This window comes from Ranitomeya variabilis, chromosome 4 (assembly GCF_051348905.1).
Source record: "Ranitomeya variabilis isolate aRanVar5 chromosome 4, aRanVar5.hap1, whole genome shotgun sequence".
NCBI lineage: Eukaryota > Metazoa > Chordata > Amphibia > Anura > Dendrobatidae > Ranitomeya > Ranitomeya variabilis.
Genome location: NC_135235.1, coordinates 100395968 through 100412002, shown reverse-complemented (window position 1 = coordinate 100412002; position 16035 = coordinate 100395968).

Below are 16035 nucleotides of genomic sequence, written 5' to 3'. Positions count from 1 at the left end.
ATTTTTACGGTTCTGCATTATAAACTTCTGTGAAGCACTTGGTGGGTCAAAGTGCTCACCACACCTCTAGATAAGTTCCTTAGGGGGTCTACTTTCCAAAATGGTGTCACTTGTGGGGGGTTTTTATGTTTAGGCACATCAGGGGCTCCCCAAACGCAACATGGCGTCTCATCTCAATTCCAGTCAATTTTGCATTGAAAAGTCAAATGGCGCTCCTTCGCTTCCGAGCTCTGTCATGCGCCCAAACAGTGGTTTACCCCAACATATGGGGTATCGTCGTACTCAGGACAAATTGTACAACAACTTTTGGGGTCCATTTTCTCCTGTTACCCTTGGTAAAATAAAAAAAATTGGAGCTGAAGTAAATTTTTTGTGAAAAAAAGTTAAATGTTCATTTTTATTTAAACATTCCAAAAATTCCTGTGAAGCACCAGAAGGGTTAATAAACTTCTTGAATATGGTTTTGAGCACCTTGAGGGGTGCAGTTTTTAGAATGGTGTCACACTTGGGTATTTTCTATCATATAGACCCCTCAAAATGACTTCAAATGAGATGTGGTCCCTAAAAAAAAATGGTGTTGTAAAAATGAGAAATTGCTGGTCAACTTTTAACCCTTACAACTCCCTAACAAAAAAAAATTTTGGTTCCAAAATTGTGCTGATGTAAAGTAGACATGTGGGAAATGTTACTCATTAAGTATTTTGTGTGACATATCTCTGTGATTTAAGGGCATAAAAATTCAAAGTTGGAAAATTGCAAAATTTTCAAAATTTTCGCCAAATTTCCATTTTTTTTGCAAATAAACGCAGGTAATATCAAAGAAATTTTACCACTATCATGAAGTACAATATGTCACGAGAAACAATGTCAGAATCGCCAAGATCCGTTGAAGCGTTCCAGAGTTATAACCTCATAAAGGGACAGTGGTCAGAATTGTAAAAATTGGCCCGGTCATTAACGTGCAAACCACCCTTGGGGGTGAAGGGGTTAATGCTTGAGCAGGGGATGAAATTATTACCTGTGCAATACTAAGGAAATCCTGAAAACATGACCTGTTGTCGGGTCTTGACGACTGGAGTTGAGAAACACTGCCTTAAGGTAATATATACCATGGATTTTCATTGATGCAATTTTGCCTGAATAATGTCAGGGATGTCTTTTCTGTGGATTTAATGGCTAAGGTGGAGTGATGGAGATACAGGATATATATCCTAAGCCTATATGTGACACCCCAGGAGTTCGGTTGTCACAGTGGTATTGCCTTCCTCACAAGGAGGGTGATGCCATGCTAGGAAGCGATGAGGATCCCTTTAACAGGTAACATGTACACACAACACTGTTCTGACTCCAGGCCAGAAGGGGGAACTCTAGACCCAGTCTTAGGGGAGCTTCCCTATGTACAGTATATTCTGGCTGAGGGAGGAGTTAGTTAGTCTGTCAGAGGGAGAGACAGAGGGAGTCTGTCAGAGGAGTGAGGAGTGGAAAGCTGGGTCCATGCAGACACGAGGTTCTGCAGCTCCTGGAAAGAGAAGAGAGAGACAGAGCAGATTGTAAGAGACTGTGAGGGGAGGAGCACAGGAGAAGTGAGGAGCTGGAGGGGAGCTGCGACTGAGCTCCCTCCATGCTCAAGTGCAGAAAACGGTGCCCGGAATTCTGAGGTTGTGGGAATAACTGTATGCCCCACAGCAGAAACCAGCAGGCAGGAGATTTCAAGTCACCTGTCCCCCGTTACATCCGAAGGCACAGCAGCATATAGAGCCCGGAGTCGCCGCAAGTAGGGACACCTGTAAAAAGGCTTGAGTTGCCTGCTATATGGATATTGTCTGTAAGATTGCACTTACTGATTGTATTGTGGGGACACTCGCTTGGCATGGGATTAAAGCACACGGGCACGGTTTTTCACATAAAACAGTCTATTTGGTTTATTAAAGACTCATAAACCATATCATGAACAGTCCATTACACACTCCATCAGGACATCACATTAAGTCTGTGGCAACTAAACACGCTGGTCCTCTTCTGACCAGTTGCCGTGGGTTACCACACAGTTCATGGAACACCATAAGCACCAACAGTCTATTGAGGTACCTTACGGGAGCTCCTGCTCCACCTGCTGACTCCTTGTCAGTCCACTCTTCTCCAACACAGACCCTCCAGGTCCACAGTTTCACTGTGCGCTGCTCAGGGATCCGGTCCTACTCCCAGGACCTCCCAACACACAAGCATGTGGCCTGTCCAGGTGCTATTCAGGACTATGTCCAACACCCCAGGCATGTGACCTGTCCGGGTGCTATTCAGGACATTAGTCCAACACCCCAGGCCACCAGGTCTGAAGCCCCACCATGTGCTGTTCAGGAAGCCTCCTCCCAGCTTTTCCAACACAGGCTTCAAACAGGAAACTCAAAGCGAACATGTAACCCACACCCTGGTCACATTACATACCTTTAACCACTCCCCTGGGTGGGAGTGTAGGTGTGTGGCTAGTTTGTCCCGCCCATCTCACATAACTAGCCCTGCCAACCACCCATGACTATTATACAACACACCAAATACTTGTGGGACTATAGGTCCCAGAACACCACATCGCTTCAGGCTGGCAGCGCAGAGTCTCCTCTGCGACACACATATCAGCCATTCACAATACTGCTGGACTTTATCACATCACCACAGTCATGCATGCAACTGCCATGCACTCTCACAGCCTCAATACACCTCCGTCCCTATTATTGGACAGAGAGAGAAAGTGAGGACCCTGTGTGAAGCTTTAGGCAGCAAGGGACTACAACACAGTGAGCGCAGTAAGGAAGGCTTCCAACCCACCTGGCTAGGGGGATTCCGAATCTCTTCCAGGCTGGCCGGACCTCACCATCACCTGTGATCCGTACCCTGGACTGTGGCTGCATACTACCAGTAAAAGGTAAAGAGACTGCAACCTTTGTGTCCTCCAATTCTATCCGGCACTACATTATCTGTCATCTTTGCCTACTACATCGGGGGGCCCTGGAGACTAGGCTTCACCTGTGGGAAGCCATACCATCCCTGCTGCAATAACATCATCCTCAGTGGACCCCTTTAAGCAGCGTTGGTCATCCCTGACCGAAGACCACAGGTGGCGTCACGAACAAACTTTATTCTTTATTCACAACAACTCCTTTAAAGACCTTCCCACTTCACTGCCACTGTGACCACCCCTTTGACGACCACCAGACCTGTTACCGAGTATCCCCTAGGTCCTAGCCGGCGCTCCATATAAAGCTATGTTCACTCTGGGCGTTTTTTGCTACTTTACTTATGCTTTATTTTCAGCTCCTTTTTACAGTACCAGCAAAGCCTACGAGATTTCAGAAATCTCATGCACACACATTGGTTTTTTGTCATCAGTATTTTGTGCTTTGCATGGTTTTTTGCGCATAGAGCATGTCACTTCTTTCAGCGTTTTTCACCCATTGAAGTGAATGGGTTGTGAAAAAAAGCTGCAAAATGCAGGTATCTTTTTTTGAAGCGTTTTTGCTGCAGAAAAGTCAAGGGCAGCAGGAAGTGACCTCACAGTCTGCTACCGCTGCATCTAGATGGAAGGTTGCAGGCTGCATGGTTGCTGGATGCGACCATACAGCCTGTCATCCAGCAGAGACACTGAGCAGTAGACCTGAACCCTGACCCAATTCACTTGAATGGGGGATCCGAACATCCAGTGTTTACCACGCTGTCATGTGCATGACAGCGTGGAAAATGCCGCTTCTGATCTCGTGGTAAAATCATCACCACCGGTCAGACAGCAGCGGTTCCCATGCTGTCAAAAGACGTGAGCCAGCAGTTGTGATCGGAGGTATAAAGTTCACCACCAGTCACAGCTGTCAGCTGATGTGACTACTGCTCCCATTAGCTGACACCTGATGCCGCTAATAATAGTGAGAGCAGGAGCGACTGATGGGAGGATTCATCAGCCGGCTCCTGCACTGTAAATAAATAATTTTTTTTAAAAAATGGCATGGGTTCTCCTGTACTTTTGATAACCAGTCAGGCAAAACTCACAACTGGGCACTGTAACCCTCAACTGTCAACTTCAGCAAGGTTATTTATCAAGAATAGAGAGGTCCCCGCGCTGTTTTTTTTATGATATAAATAAATAATTTAAAGAAACAGCTTGTGGTCCCCCCATTTTTGACAGCCATCCCTGCTAAAGACAGTTGAGGGCTGGTATTCTCAGGCTGGTAAGGGGCCATGAATATTGCCCCCCCCAGCCTAAAAATCGCAGCCCACAGCTGCCCAGAAAAGGCTAATCCAATTTGCCCTGTAGCGGTGGCAAGCGGGGTTCATATTTGTGGGGTTCAAGTCACCTTTGTATTGTCAGATGACATCAATCCCACTGCTTAGTAATGGAGAGGCATTTATTAGACACCTATCCATTACTAATCCTATAGTTGTATTGTAAATAAAGATACAGCTAGAATAAACTCTTTTATTTGAAATGAAACAAAACACACTTTTAATTTTTTATTAAAAAATAACAAGCACAGTTATACTCACCTAACGCCTAATTCCACTGAATCCCTTGTCTCCTGTAATAAAATAAAAATAAAAAACAACAATATCCCTCACCTGTCCGTCATTCTGTCCCATGCTGTAATCCATGTCTGGGGGATAAAAGCAGTTTTCAACCTGGAAGGTGCCAAGATGCGACCATCCAGGCTGAGAACCATTGGTGACTGAAGTACTGCGAGCGCAGCCTCAGTGACTAGCAGTGACATCATCAAGGTTACTGCAGGTCACTGAGGCTGCGTTCCCAGCCGGGCTGAACTGCGGTGACCTTGGTAAGATCCCCACTAGCACTGTGAAAAAGTCTCATGGTGCGGAGGTGACTTCACCAGGAGAATTTCACTGTGGTGAATTTGAACTCCGGTGAGACTGTCTCAGTTTAGCCCAGCTGGGAATGGAGCCTCAGTGGCCAGCTGTCACTGCACAGTGTAGGACAGACTAAGTGCAACACAAAGGGATAAGGGAAAAAGGGGCCCAACACTAGGGAAGTAGGGAGTAGAGACCCCTATGCAGATCTAACGTCACCCTCTCTGCCCTAAGAGACCCTAAATAGGTTCCACACCTATTTCCAAGCAGGATACCTAGTCCCTATCAGACCCTAGCGGTAAGCCCTGCTTAGGGAAGGAAGGGGTCATGCTGGTCAGACCCAACTAACACTAAAGACAGCTAGGATACACAAAACAAGGGGAAACTTAGCTTGAGTAGACTCCGAGAGAAACACAGTTGTCCTTCAAACTCCAAAGAGGATGCTAGCCGACTGCTGCAGCTCCAAGCCTAAACAGGGAAGTGCAAATAGAAAAGTTGGGAGTTATAAACACCCAGATCCATGTGACACCATTAAGGTTAGGGAGGTGGCAACTAGTCAGCAAGGCAAACTGCTGAGACCTTCTGCAGCCGGATGTAGTGCAAATGACTGCAGCTTCTGACACATCCATGACACCCGCAGTAACCTCAATTACGTAGCTACTAGTCACTGATTCTGCGCTCGCAGCAGCTCATTCTCCCAGTGGTTCTCAGCCGGACGGTCGCATTTTGGCACTGTCCAGGTTGAAAACTATTTATCCCCCAGATATGGAATACAGCATGGGACAGAACGACAGACAGGTGAGGGATGTTGTTTTTTATTTTAATTCTCTTGCAGGGGACAATGGTGTCACTGGAATGAGCAATGCTGTAAGTATAGTATAATTATGATTTATTAAAGGAGTCTGTGTCATTTTTTCAATTAAAGGACTTTAATCTGGGTGTGTGTGTTTTTATACAACTATGGGGTTAGTAATGGGGGCATCTTAAAGACGCCTCTCCATTACTAACCTCTGTGCTTGATGTCACCTACAATGCAAAGGTAACATCAACCCACCCTATTACCCCACTTGCCACCGCACCTAATAGATGCGCCTTTTCTGGGGTGGCTGAAAGCTGATGTTTTTAGCCCAGAGGGCCAATATCCATTGCACATTCCTAGGCTATTAATATTAGCCCACAGCTGTCTGCCTAGCCTTTGCTGGTTATTAATTATAGGGAGACCCTACGTCATGTTTTTGGGGGATCCCCCATTTTAATAGCCAGTAAAGGATACGTATACAGCTGTGAGCTGATTTTAATAGCCTGGGAAGCTCGAGGGGTATTACCCCCTTCCCAGGCAATAAACATCTGCCCTCAGTCAACGGCTTTCCCTCTGCTAGTTAAGAAAATTTACGGAAACCCACTCCATTTTTTTCAGAAAAATAATCTTTTAATAATTAAATGCATTTATGATAAGCTGCACATGCACTGTACTAATTGTATATGTTTCTGACATCTATATAGCTATCTTTTCTATGCATATATACTGTATGTAATCTATCTATTCTTTCCTGTCAGGTCTTGCTGTGATTTTACTGTACGTGGCTGCTGAACTGCCGGCTTTTGTGCTATCTATCTATTATCTAACTATTCATTTAATATATATATATATATATATATATATATATATATATATATATATATTTATATATATATATATATATATATATATATATATATATATATATATATATATATTTATATATATATATATACTGCTCAAAAAAATTAAGGGAACACTAGAATCCCACATCCTAGATATCAGTGAATTAAATATTCCAGTTGCAAATCTTTATACATAGTGGAATGCGTTGAGAAGAATAAAACATAAAAATGATCAATGTAAATGAAAATAAATATCCCATGGAGGTCTGAATTTGGAATGATACTCAAAATCAAAGTGGAAAATCAAATTACAGGCTGATCCAACTTCAGTGGAAATGCCTAAAGACAATGAAATGATGCTCAGTAGTGTGTGTGGCCACCAAATGTCTGTATGACCTCCCTACAATGCCTGGGCATGCTCCTGGTGAGGCGGCGGATGGTTTCCTGAGGGATCTCCTCCCAGACCTGGACAAAAGCATCCGCCAACTCCTGGACAGTCTGTGGTGCAATGTGACATTGGTGGATGGTGCGAGACATGATGTCCCAGATGTGTTCAATCGGATTCAGGTCTGGGGAACGGGCGGGCCAGTCCATATCTTCAATGCCTTCATCTTGCAGGAACTGCTGACACACTCCAGACACATGAGGTCTGGCATTGTCCTGCATTAGGAGGAACCCAGGGCCAACCGCACCAGCAAATGGTCTCACAAGGGGTCTGAGGATCTCTTCTCAGTACCTAATGGCAGTCAGGCTACCTCTGGCGAGCACATGGAGGGCTGTGCGGCCCTCCAAAGAAATGCTACCCCACACCATTACTGACCCACTGCCAAACCAGTCATGCTGAAGGATGTTGCAGGCAGCAGATAGCTCTACATGGCATCTCCAGACTGTCATTCACAAATGTACCTATATCTCTAAATAAAAATAAACTGGATAGCTTGGTTAATGAATGATGAGTTGCTGCTTTTTTCTGTACACAGTGAATCAAGTGAAGTATGCCAGGTACTGCCCATACTGTGGAGCACAGATCTGCACAGGGGACCACAGGGGGATTCCCCTGTTACCCTATGGGCAGGGCCATATTTGCCACTAGGCACGTGAGGGCACATGCCTAGTGTGGCAGGATGCGGGGGGTGGCACCTGAGCAAGTTTTTTTTTTTAATATTAAGTCAGGGGTCAATCGCCCACCCACGCACCTACCTCATCCCCCCCACCTCCCCACCTCCTTGAAGATTACATAATCACCCTCCTCTAGCTGTGCCTGCAGCTCCATTAGTCTCAGTGCAGGCAGCTCATCCTGTGCTCACAGTGGTCATGTGGTACCGCTCATGATGAATATGGACACATATTCATAACCTTAATGAGCAGTACCAAGTAACCACTCACACAGGAATAAGCTGCCGCACCGGGAGTCAGGACAGAGATGCGGGGAGTGCATTCAGCACACTGTGAGGAGGGTGAGTATGATGGCCCGGGGGAGGATGAAGGATGACGGGGGAAGAGAAGGAGGATGGGGAGGAGAAGGAGGATGAAGGAGGACGGGGAGGAGAAGGAGGACAAGGGAAGAGAAGGAGGACTGGGAGGAGAAGGAAGATGAAAGAGGATCGGGGAGCCATGCATACAAGATGGGACTGGGGGAGCCATGTACACAAGATGGGACTGGGGGAGCCATGTATACAAGATGAGACTGGGGAAGCCATGTATACAAGAAGGGAGGGGGGAGCCATGTATACAAGATGGTAGGGGGGACCCATGTATACAAGATGGGATAGGGGAGCCATGCATACAAGGATGGGAGGGGGAGCCATGTATATAAGATGGGACTGGGGGAGCTATGTATACAAGATGGGACTGGGGGGAGCCATGTATACAAGATGGGACTGGGGGAGCCATGTATACAAGATGGGACAGGGGGAGCCATGTATACAAGATGGGATAGGGGAGCCATGCATACAAGGATGGGAGGGGGAGCCATGTATATAAGATGGGACTGGGGGAGCTATGTATACAAGATGGGACTGGGGGGAGCCATGTATACAAGATGGGACTGGGGGAGCCATGTATACAAGATGGGACAGGGGGAGCCATGTATACAAGATGGGACTGGGGAGTCATGTATACAAGATGATAGGGAAATCCATGCATACAAGATGGGACAGGGGAGCCATGTATGCAAGATGGGACTTGGGAAGCCATGAATACAAGATGTGACTGGGGAGCCATGTATACAAGATGGGAGGGGGAGTAATGCATAAAAGATGGGACTGGGGAGCCATGTATACAACAGGGAGCCACACAGAGCAGGACAGGAAGGGGGGAACCACACATACCAGGATAGGAATGAGGGGACAATGCATACCCGGCTTATACTCAAGTCAATAAGCTTACCCAGTTTTCCATGGCAAAATTAGGTGCCTCGGCTTATACTCGGGTCGGCTTATACTCTAGTATATAGGGTATGTAATATATACACATGTATGTGTGTGTGGCTATATATATAGCTTTGTCGCCATAAAAGGAGGGGGCCCAGACACATTTCTTGCACAGGGGCCCCAAGCTGTCAGTGTCCACCCCTGCCCAGGGATCAATTGTACTCGCATCTTAGAGAAGTGAGTACAATTGAGGCTCTGACTGACGGGTCAGAGTGACGTGAACAGCGTGATCAGATCATGTGATCACGCTGCTGACGTCGCTCACTCACGCTCCAGAGGCGAACACTGGTGGTAAGTGCTCCAGTGGAGCAGAAGACACTGAAGATTAAGTGCACGGGGGGGCAATTTGAGAGGGGATGAGGGGATTTATTATGTGTGGGGAGAATTGGAGTGAGGATGGGGGTGTTTAATATGTGAGGTGAGATTTGGAGTGGGGATGGGGGGATTTAATGTGTGGGGGAGATTTGAGGACACAAAATGAAGAGCAAAGGGGGAAATGGGGAAACAGTACAGAGGAATGGGGGCATACATGAGGAAACAGCATTGGGGATGGGTGCAGACAGTATGGGGAGCAAACGGGGGAATGTATGTGGACACAGTATGAGTAGCAATGTGAAAAATGTATGTGGACAGAGTACTGGGAGTGGGGGAGTGAAGGTGATGGGATGTCGCTTTAATTATTGTATTGTTAACGTTGTTACTTATGACTGTTGTGTTTGAAACTGTTAAACTGTAAAGCGCTGGAGAATATGTTGGCATTATATAAATAAAGATTATTATTATTATGTGTGCAGTCACAGTATGGGGAGTCAGGTGAGCAGGCAGTATAGAAAGTGAGGGGGTAAATATATTAGGAGACAGTATGGTGAACTGGGGGGGATGTGGGAGGGGACAGTATGAGGAGGGAGGTGAATAGTGTAAGGAGACAGTATGGGGGGAGAAAAGTGAGTGGGCACAGAATAGAAACTGAGTAGTGGGTTCGTAGCATGGGGGGACAGTGTAAGGGCACAGCCAGGAGGGGACAGTATACCAAGAAGGGGGAGTGTGATGAGAGAGTACTGTATAAATACTGGGCCCTCTAGGGGGGACACAGTGTGGGAGGACAGTGTGAAGAGGGGGCCGGTATGGAAAGGAGAGGTCAGTGTGAAGAGAATGTACCATAAGAGGTACAATGTGTGGGTCATATTTTGTGCAGACACTATAGAGAGGGGCAATTTTTTATTCAGGAGCATTATAATGACACTTATATCTTTAAGGGCATCATGTGGAGATTTTCTGCAAAAGAGCGGAGAAGATGGAAATCTGCAGAGACGGCTGTGGATAAGAAAACTCATCATGAGGTCTGGACAAGATGAAGAAAAGAAGGAGAACAGCTCTAGAGACAACGTCATCTATAAGGTACCTGGATGTAAATGTTATGTGTGATACTAACTAATTCTCATGTTTTTATTTATTTTAGGAGCATTAAAGGGAATGTCCATGTTTGTAATGAGTCTGCAGTCATTCCTTGTGACTGCAGACTTCTGTATTCTCACAGTGCGCACTGCACGCTGTCAGGATTCTGTTGTGCTGGCTAGGGTTGAGTGACTTTTACTTTTTTAGGATCGAGTCGGGTTTCGCGAAACCCGACTTTGTCAAAAGTCGGGTCGAGTGAAATCGGCCGATTATCGCGAAAAGTCGGGGATCGACCGAAACACGAAACCCAATGTAAATCAATGGGGAATCAAAGTCGGCAGTGATTGGAGGACAGGAAAACACCAACAGTGCCCATTTTAATGTCAAAAACATCAATTATTGTCACTTAAGCTTGTGAATCTTAATTTACCTTATAATAATAGTTAGGCATTGAAAATTGGGGGTCATTTGGCTAAAGTTGTGGGGAGGGGGGGAGGGCTGGCTCAAGTTTTTTGTGGGCCCAGGAAACGCAGACTACGTCATGGCGGTGGAGCCGGGAGAGGTAAGTATTAAAACTTTGCAAGTGCTGTGATCCCGAGCATGCAGGGGGGGCCCACTTGTTCGCATTGGCACTGGCACAGGGCCCCTCGAAGTACGGCGGTGTGTTTGACGGCGGGGGCGCCTCCCACCAGCAGATACACTTTTGCATACTATGAGGGGTCCTGTGCCAGTGACGTCGCCAACGAGTATGCTCCCCCACCTGATGAAGGAACCTGCACTTTCATCTGCACCTTCCTCTTTGTCCCCGTGTAAGGTGGTATAGTATGCGGGAAGGGGAACCTGACTTTCAGCAGGGTCAGATTCTGGCTGTGTAGAGTGCAAAGGGAATGTAGTGGTCTGGGTCAATGTACCAGCAGACTCATCTAGCAGTGGCTGGGCAATGGGTAGGATGAGGAGGAAACACAGATATAGTCCCAAAGAATAAAGTAGGCAAAATGCAGTTCAAAATTGGTAACAGGAGTAAACAGGCGGCACTGCTTTGTTCATTTGAGGAGAACACCAAGCAGCAGCAGACACCTAGTAGGCCGGCAGATTCGGCGGGCGCACTGCGCATGCTCCCGCCATTTTGGAAGATGGCGGCGCCCATGGAGAAGACGGACGGACACCGGGAGGCCCGGTAAGTATGAGGGGGGGGATCTGAGCATGGGGGGTGGATCGGAGGACGGGGGGTGGCATCTGAGCACGGGGGGAGCGGGCAGGAGGACGGGGGAGCGGACATGATGACGGAGGGGAGCGGAGCACCGGACGGAGGACCGGGGAGGAGATCGGTGGTGGTGGGGAGGTACATAAGTGTTTCCAGCCATGGCCGATGATATTGCAGCATCGGCCATGGCTGGATTGTAATATTTCACCAGTTTTTTAGGTGAAATATTACAAATCGCTCTGATTGGCAGTTTCACTTTCAACAGCCAATCAGAGCGATCGTAGCCACAGGGGGGGGGTGAAGCCACCCCCCCTGGGCTGAAGTACCACTCCCCCTGTCCCTGCAGATCAGGTGAAATTGGAGTTAACCCTTTCACCCGATCTGCAGGGACGCGATCATTCCATGACGCCACATAGGCATCATGGGTCGGATTGGCACAGGTTTTCATGACGCCTACGTGGCGTCATGGGTCGGGAAGGGGTTAAAATTTCCTATAGGCCGAAAGCCTGAAGATTGAAGCTCAGCTTTGTTCAATGGAGGAGACAAGCAAGGAGCGGCAGACACCGTTAGTAGGGCCCAACCAAACTAGTAGGCCAAATGCCGTTTAATATCTGATATAGGCCGAAAGCCTGAAGATTGAAGCTCAGCTTTGTTCAGTGGAGGAGAACACCAAGCAGCGGCAGACACCGTTAGTAGGCCCAACCAAACAAGTAGGCCAAATGCAGTTTAATATCTGACATCGGATGAAAACTGAGGCTCAGCTTTGTTGAGTGGAGGACAACTGTAATGGGAGGCAGACACAGTTAGTAGGCATAAATAAGAAAGTAGGCAAAATGCAGTTCAAAATTGGTTAGTGGAGTATACAGGCGGCATAGCTTTGTTCAGCGGAGGACAACAGTAATAAGAGGCTCAGACAGACAGAGTAGGCCTACAATTAAAAAAGGTGGCTAATTGCAGTTCAAAATTTGTAATAGGAGTACACAGTCGGCATAGCGTGGTTCAGCGGAGGAGGACAAGTGTAATTAGTGGCTCTGACACACTGAGTAGGCGTAAAATAAAAAAGAACGATATATGCAGTTCACAATTGGTAAGAGGAGTACACAGGCGGCCTTGCTGGGTTCAGCAGTGGAGGACAACTGTTGTGAGAGTCTGACACAGTTACTAGGACAAAATAAATAAGTAGGCTAAATGCTGTTCTACATTGGTAAAAGGAGTACACAGGCGGCCTAGCTTTTTTTGGGGGGGGGCAGTTGTAATGTGTGGCACCGACAGACAGACAGACAGAGGCCTAACCTAAAAAAAGGTGTCTAAATGCAGTTCAAAACTGCTAGCAGGACTAACCAGGCGGCCTAGCTTGTTTCAGGGGGGGACAGTTGTAATGTGTGGCACCGACAGACAGACAGACAGACAGACAGAGGCCTAAAATAAAAAACGGTGGCTTCATGCAGTTCTAAACTGCTAGCAGGACTAACCAGTGGCCTAGCTTGTTTGGGGGGGGGGACAATTGTAATGTGTGGAGCAGACAGACAGACAGACAGAGGCCTAACATAAAAAAAGGTGGCTAAGTGCAGTTCAAAACTGCTAGCAGGACTAAGCAGTAGTGTTGAGTGATACCTTCTGATATGCAAAGGTATCGGTATCGGATTGGATCGGCCGATACCCAAAAAGTATCGGATATCGCCGATACCGATACCCGATACCAAGGCATATCAATGGGACACAAAATATCGGAATGGTTCCCAGGGTCTGAAGGAGAGGAAACTCTCCTTCAGGCCCTGGGATCCATATTCATGTATGAAATAAAGAGTAAAAATAAAAAATATTGATATACTCACCCCTCGGACGGCCCCTGGCTCTCACCGGTCCAAGCGTCTGCCTCCGTTCCTAAGAATGCTGAGTAAAGGACCTTCGATGACATCGCGGCTTGTGATTGGTCGCGTGACGCGACCAATCACAAGCCGCAACGTCATCGCAGGTCCTAAACTCACTGGATTCTTAGGAACGGAGGCTGGCAGTTACACCGCTAAGGTCCAGGATCCACCGGAGGGGTGAGTATATCCATATTTTTTATTTTTATTCTTTATTTTTTTATATGAATATGGATCCCAGGGCCTGAAGGAGAGTCTCCTCTCCTCCAGACCCTGGGAACCATACACTGGGAACTTCTGATTCCGATATCACAAAAATATCGGAACTCGGTATCGGAATTCCGATACTGCAAATATCGGCCGATACCCGATACTTGCGGTATCGGAATGCTCAACACTACTAAGCAGGCGGCCTAGCTTGTTTCAGCGTGGGAGGACAACTGTTATGAGAGGCTGACACAGTTACTAGGCACAAATAAGTAAGTAGGCTACATGCAGTTCACAATTGGTAACAGGAGTACAGAGGTGGCATAGCTTTGTTCAGCGGAGGTCAACTGTTAGAAGTGGCTGACACAGTTAGTAGGCCAAAATACTAAAGTGGGCTAAATGTCAGCCAAGGAATTGGTCATAAATAAACTGGTGGCATAGCGAGGTACAGGGGTGGGCTCCTCTGCAGAGTTGCAGACAGGGGTAGTTGGCGCAAAGTATTAAGGGGTCTAAATGGAGGCCAGGGCCCCTGTATATTTTTACTATCATCTATCATTGCAACAAATTTGTTATGGCAGTGCCATTTAAGGATTTAACAGCACAGACTACACATTGGTGGGGCAGGGAGAGGTAAGTTTTTCAAGTGGTAGAGCACAGTTCGAGCTGGGGGGGAACACTCTCTCATGGGCGGCGGTACTGGCCCAGGGCCCCTCATATTACGTCATGTCTGACATTGGTTGTGCACCACCACCATTAGAGACACTTAATTGTACTATGAGGGACCCTGTGCCAGTGCCGTGGCCCCAGAGTGGGCACACCCACCTGTCCAGGCAACCGGCACTCGCACGGGTGCTTGCGCCACGTTGTGACCACGGCTCTGTGGGGGGAGTCAGCCCATTTAGAGAGGTATACAAATGGCCTATGGTGGACATTCGGAACCTGCAAATGGCGGAATTGGAGCAGTCAGTAAGAGGAGACCAAAAACAAGAAATTTTTCTGGCAAGCTACGTGTCAGCAGGGGAAGGTGGGGCAAAACAATTCGAAATCCATGATTGGTTCATTTTGATGAAGGTTAGATCATCAACATTTCGGGGAGCCAGACGTGTCCTTTTTTTGGTCAGTATTCCAACCAAGAACCTTGTGATTCCCTGACTGCTTTGGCCTTGCGACAATACCTCCACATTTGTTACTGGTGGTGCCATAACCGGTGGGCTTCCAGTGAGGGAAGCAAAGTTGCGTTGCTGACTAACTTCAATATGAGCAGGTGCATCAACGGTACGGGAAGTTTGGTAGTTAGTCCATGCTTCCAAGTGCCTGCTGGTTAGATGTCTACGCATGCACTTTGTATTTAAACTTTGTAGACTCTTCCCTCTGCTAAAGGTCTTGGAGCATTTCTTACATATAACTTTGGACTGATCATTCGGATCTTGGTTAAAAAATTGCCACACTGCACTCGTCCTACTATGGAATACCTTTTCAGGCTTTGCACACCGTGCTACTGTCACCGGATTGCAACGCTGTCCTACACCTGTTGTGTTTTTTGACACACGTTTTGGGCCTGATGCGGACCTGCCAGATGACAGCTTTTGCGATGTAGATGGATACAGCAGATCATTCTCCTCATCTTCTGAGCTACAGGCAGCGGCACCCTCTTCCCCCAATGGCTGCCAATCAGGGTCAACAACTGGGTCATCTACCACCTCCTCTTCAGTATCATGTGCACCGTCCTCTGTGTCAACGTGTAAGGTGCTATAGCGTTCGGGACTGGGCACCATAGTCTCATCAGGGTCAGATTCGGGCTCAGTACACTGCGAGGGCAAAGTAGTGATCCGAGTCAATGGAACAGCATAATAATCAAGCTGTGGCTGTGCATCTGTGCACTCCATGTCCGATTCATCCTGTAATGGGCTTTTAACAATTTCCCTCTCTAACCCAGGCACGGTATGTGTAAAGAGCTCCATGGAGTAAAGTGTAGTGTTGCCTGCAGGGAAAAACAGGCCCTGTGTATTACACCACACAATGTACAAGGCAGAACGTGGTTGGTAGATATATTCCAAACAGAACTCACGTAGATCCACTAAGTGGCAATTTAAAGCTCCCCTTTTTTTTGTGGGGGGAGACTGCAGGGGAAAACAGGCCCTGTGTATTACACCACACAATGTACAAGGCAGAACGTGGCTGGCAGATATACGCCACACAGATCTCACGTAGATCCACTAAGTGGCAATTTAAAGCTCCCCTTTTTATTGGGGGGGGGGGAAGATTGCAGGGAAAAACAGGCCCTGTGTATTACACCACACAATGTACAAGGCAGAACGTGGTTGGCAGATATACGCCAAACAGAACTCACGTAGATCCACTAAGTGGCAATTTAAAGCTCCCTTTTTTTTGTGGGGGGAGACTGCAGGGGAAAACAGGCCCTGTGTATTACACCACACAATGT